Genomic DNA, 6,047 nt, shown 5'->3' with positions numbered 1-6,047 from the left:
CTTGGTAACCGCAGCTAAAATGCAGCCATTAAAACGTGTTTTGGCGAATGTTCCATCAATATAGATCACGGGACGACAGTGTTGAAACCTAAGGATAGATGCGTGAAGCGCAATAAAAACTCGGACAAATCTATTGGTAGTGGGTTCGATTTGCAAATCAATTATGCTATTGGGATTAGTAGTCGCCAAAGAATCTACGTACCACTTCAACTTTGCATAGGAATCACCCTCCTGCCCAAATACTTTGTCCATGGCTACCTTCTTACCACCGTAAGAAAAGTAATAGCTCAACTCAACACCGTAATCGTCTTGAAACTTTTCTTTAACTTCAGCAGTACTCCAATTTGGGTGTTTTCTGATGTCGTCATCCATTAGGCTGCCAACAAGTTTACTAGAGAGTTTGGGATCCGCAGGTTTGAGAACAACATTGAGACAATCGTGTATCGGTTCGTATTCTTTCAAAAGAAACACGGATTTACATCCCAATGGTGCAACCCCGTGGACTCTCCAATTACATCCGGGTTTGGAACAAACGGCAGTCACACGACATGGTTCATTCTTGATATATTTGTAGTTGTTCTTGGTTGCAATGGTATAACGACCAAGAGCGTGTCGAAAAGCTTTCACACCACCAGGGAATATTTGCCCAATCTCCGTAAATACGTCGCCCCATGAGTCACATACTAACTTCTTGTCATTATTTTGAGATGTAGAAAGTGACCTTTCAGTTTCCATACTGCAAAATTGAATAAAATGTTATGAAAGTATCATTGATTGTCTTAACAGGTTAACAAATGTATGAACATCTAGTGTAATGTCGCGGCACCAGAGAGAATGTCTGGACATGCGTAGAAATGTTCAGTTATCAATGAGAATGTCGTATAATAACATGAAATGTGTGAAATTATGTGAAAATGATGGATAACATTCTACTGAATGCTTCGAATATGTGGTATAATCAGGTGGTCCAAGAAGCAATGTCTGATCATTCTATCAAATGTTGGTCAAACTGCTAATTAAATAGCTATGAAACAAATGTGTTAACACATGATAAAGTACCTGTAACATGTAACCAAATGTTCCGACATTTTTGTAAATGTTAACACAAACGTTAAAGTTATAACAGAAACAAAAAAGATGTACGGACAGCGAAAGAACTGTACGGACACTTCAGAAACTAAGCTCTACACGAGAAGGATGAACAAAAGCATACAATCTCATAAAAAAGAGTTTCATCATCAAAAGTTACCTGGATTTATAGGAGAAGAAGATGGTGATTCGAACAAGTTGATGGCTGGAGAAGATGAATAGATATGATGAATGAAGAAGAGGGTTTGTATCTCGGTTTGTGTCTGTAGGTGATGACTGAACGAAGATGATGAAAATATTAGAGAGAGAAAGGTGAAAACGAAGATGATGATTGAAGAGATGATGACTGTAGAGAGAAGAAGGTGGAAAATAGGGTTTGGGGTTCGGTTTAGGTAGAGAGATAAGAAGGTGGAAACAGATTTTGGAGAGAGAAAGTAAATCAGATTTTTGAGAGAGAAAGATATGATTTGTTAGAGTTGTTGGATATATATAGGAGGGCAAAAGAGGGTTTAGAAGAAAATAGGAAATCTTAGAGATAAGAGTTGGGCCCGGATTGCACATTGGGATTTGTATTTGGGTTTGATATGAGTTATTATTGGATTATTGGGTTTTGGGTGAGATATTAAACCTTGTTGGGTTTTTTTTTGTATTTGGGCCCAAAATTTGGGCCTTTCATCAAAAAATTATTTATTTTTGTTCAAATCAAAGGAAACATGAGTGTGCAAGTAAAAATGGTAGGTTTAACTAACATTTTCTTCCCTTTATTTCCATGTGTTCGCTCATGGGCCTTTCTCATAGGCCTCATTTGGGTACACAAATAGCTTATATTATGAGCTTTTCTATAAGTTCATAAATAAAAGCATTTTTTAAAAATTTGTTTGAATCGTTTGGTATGCTACGTCAAAAGTGCTTTTATATCTTAAAATGTTCGGATGTGACATTTGGTAAAAATGTAATCTTCGTATTATAGTTCTTAAACAATATGATTATATCATTATATTATTAAAAAAATATAAAAATATTAAAACTAACATAAAATGAAATAATAAATTTTTATTTTATTTTTCATAAACACATAAAGAACAAAATTTGAAAAGTTTGAACCTTATTAGTGGTGATGGTACTCAATGGTGGTGGACGTGTTATGGTGGTGCTTAATGGTGGCAGAGTTATGGCAGTGATGGTGGTGGTAGAATGGAGGGGGTGTTGGTGGTTGGGAGTAAAGTTGCAACTAGGGTCGTGACTGAAGATTTAGAGGCACCGTGCCAAACTTTAGGCGAGGCCCCTTATGCTAGAGTATAAAGTTAATTTTTTTCATGTCAATAAACAAAAATTCAATTGATTCAATTATATATAAAAGAATAGTGAACGAATCGAAATTCAAAGATTTATAAATTACTTTCTGAACAACGAAGTTATTAAACGTTTAAGGTACGAAACAAAACATAATGAAAATTGGGGACAATGGCTGAAAAATAATATCAAGAAGTAACATTTAAGAGGTTATATAAGCCGAAAAGTTTTACAAATTAAATTTTTATTCAACAAACTAGTGCTGACTAAATCTGGATTTATTTAGAGATTGTGTCAAATTCAAGAAACAAGATTGACACAATAATGATTTGATTTAAACTTCGACAAGAACTATGTTTTGAAATAAATAAAATAGATACAGAAAAAGTCCTATCTAAAGTGTCATATTTTGATATGGCGTTAAAATGCCACATTTGGATCACTTAACTTCGATGAGTTAGTTTTTCGTGTTTTATTTCTAAGTATTTATAAGTTTTTCTTGGTAGGTACCTTATTTGGAGTTTGTCGCTTCATTCGGAATAAAACGGAACATTTATCACATTTTATCTCATGTGGAAGAGACCAGAAGGAAAGAGAGACCAGGGGTATTTTGGTAATTTTGGCAGAGATCAGAGGTTAAGTGGCAAGTGGAGTCGATGGAGAATCCGACGGCGAAGACGGAAGTCGAATCGGAGTTGGGACGGAAAAGTTACGGAGGAAAGAAGCTGAAGGATACTTTTGTCTTTTTCTGGAAATTAGAGGATGTAGAGAGAATGATTAAGGCACTCCCATGACTTTTAAATCAAAGCCTAAACCCAAGCCCACAATTCCAAAGAAGAAAACACAAACAGAGATTCTATGAGCACCTCTTTTTAGGTCTACATAGTCTTAATAGATAGACTAAGTCAAGGAGGGTTTTAGTAAAAAAAAAAAAAAAAAAGAAGTCTGGTTGGGGGGATTTCTCAATCAGGGTATTAGGGTTTGGAGGGTTAGAGAAAGAGGTGGAGAAGAGGAGTTCCGGCCAAAGCTTGGCTGACCACCACACTAGCCGGCCATAGCTTTGGCCGGCGCGGCACATCTAAGGCTCGGGTATTCACGGGACTCCATAACAGCAGCAACCGAGAGGTAAAGGAACAGCTGCAACTCGGGATTTTGGCAAGAACAGCAGCTGCAACTCGGGTAAAGGAACATCAGCTCCGGCTTCATCAACAGCTCGCGGTTTTGGCAGAACAGCAGCAAGAAGAATCGCCCAGATCTAGGAGCAGCTGCAGCTTGGAGTATCTATCAAGGACGGAAAGAGATTTCTGGACAGCAGCTCGGGACTTGCATTCCTTGGCCGGACTTCATCACATGCTCTTTGGTTTGGCCGAATCTTGGAGATTGGTTTAAGACTTTAGTTTGGATTAGTTCTGCCTTGACTCCCTTCTGTTTGCCTTGTGATTGGATTAAAAACTCTAGAGAGAGAAAGCTTAAGTTAAGCTTTCATGGTGGATTTTGTCTAAAGGAAGAAAAAGACTCTGTTGCTAAGGGGAATACTGGTTTTCCTGAGGGGACACCAAATCTGCACTGTTAAGAGGACCCCTGCATTCTGTTACAGGGAGATCGACAGCACTTGAACACTTATATTTCCCGTCGATCTAAGTCTCGCGCCTCATCGGAATAGGGAGATTCTCACCTTAACTCATGTCTTTCTTTATTTTCTTCCCATTTATTACTTGTATCGCCATGTCTAGCTAACTTTTTGTATTCGGATACTCGTGATACATGTTTTGATGTGACAAATGAGTTTTAATGATGAAATCTTCCGGGTTTTTAGACCGTTCATGGACTAAAATCTGAGTTATACAAAGAGTTCGTTGACCAATCCAAGTAAATGGGTGAAGTTAACTAACTTTTCATGCTTATTGATTATTAGTAATAGTCACTATCGACTTTGTGGATCGAAGTATCCCTCTCATTCCATTCTTGCTCGACTTTTTTTTTTCCCGAATCTTTCTCGTCTCTCCTTATATAGTTTAGTTTACTTTTCGTTGTTTCTTATAAATCAATCCAAAAACCAAATTATCACCTTTTATTTTAGTCTGAGATAGTGAGTGACACCTAGACCGGTGGCTAGACTCTCTCGATATCCGAATTACCTCTCTATCCTTGATGATCGATCCCGGTCTTACCGGGTTATTACTTGACGCCCGTATACTTGCGGGTGGAGACCTTTTAGGGTAACCTTTTAGGCCCATCAAGTTTTTGGCGCCGCTGCCGGGGATAGGTTTAGTAGTTCGGATATTGTTTGCTTGTTTTGTTCATTAGTTTAGTGTTATTTGTTAACTTAGACGTTTTTCTTTCTTTATTTTCGTAGTTTCTAATCTTTTTTTTTTTTTTTTTTTTTTTTCAGGTACCACTTTAAGAGAAAAGCCCAAAAACAGGAACATATGAGCGAAGGGGAACAAAAGAATCAGAAAGAAATCGGAAGGAAAACGAAACGAGAGGAGCATTCGCTAGTATCGTATTTTATCTCTTTCTTTCTTACTTGTGTGTGATTGGTTGGATAAGTTTTGATTTGCATTGATAGCTTGTTTGTTAGTTTCTTGAGCATTGTGAGATCATGGCACGTTATTCTAACGGTTGGCCATTCCATGTTAATGATGATGATGACCTTGATCTGAGGAGTTCCATCACTACCCGACCTGGTATGACCTTCGGGGAATACCAACGGATGAGTAGAAACGAGCCTGACCGACCCGGTATGACATTTGGGGATTATCAACGAATGTCTAGAAATGGTCCGATTAGTGATTGGAGTAGACCAGAACTTGATCGATCTTGTATGACATTAGGAGAATACCGACAAATGTATAGAGATGGTCAAATTAGTGATGGATATGGTCTGACACCAAATATGTATGAGAGACCTTATAGTCCACACTATTTTGAGACCAATGATTTTAGAGGCAGGTATTATCCTAATATGTACGATGAGAGTTATGATCAAGAGTCTTCATTGAACTACACTAGTGAGCCTTATTATGAGGAGACTCTTGAAGAGTCCACGAGTCGTCTTAGAGAGATGATGTCACAATTTGCGGGTAAAGATGCTTAAGTCACAGTTATTCGTCGACGAGGAAGGGGTTTCACCACCCCAAACTCAAGAGGGTACTAGGTACGATGACGAGGGTAATACGTCTAACCCTAGTACTAAGTTAAATGTCGATGAATTTACTGATAGTACCTTAGAGCCTGAACGGTCTGATGACCTTGACGTCTTGTTTCCTCCACCAGTGTCGTCTCACCATGATAGGACTACATTAGACGTTGATGTTCAGGGTGATGGCTCTACGAGCAAGTTTGAGGATGACACGATTCCGAACTATCCAATTTTTGACACTTGTAAGGAGTCAGTCTTAGATGCAATGCTAGGAAGGCCTGATATTATAACTGACTGCGAGGCTCCAGATGCCTTTAAGGATATTGATGACGTAGTAGTTAGAGACATGTTGGATAGTTCGTCAGACTATTTACCTAAGGAAACCATGGACCTTGACTTGGTCCCCGAGCATACTGCCTTACCCTTAGAGTCTAGTTCGACTTTCCACATGATCTCAAACTCGGTTATTGATCCCTTTTGGGACATTTCAGACGTCTATGGACGTAGTGGATATTCTGTCCAC

The sequence above is a fragment of the Eschscholzia californica genome, unplaced genomic scaffold (genome assembly GCF_041429995.1).
Source record: "Eschscholzia californica isolate CP2 unplaced genomic scaffold, dmEscCali1.0.p SCAF_5, whole genome shotgun sequence".
In the NCBI taxonomy this organism is placed as follows: domain Eukaryota; kingdom Viridiplantae; phylum Streptophyta; class Magnoliopsida; order Ranunculales; family Papaveraceae; genus Eschscholzia; species Eschscholzia californica.
The sequence above is the reverse complement of the archived record's forward strand: the minus strand, read 5'-3'. Positions refer to the sequence as shown.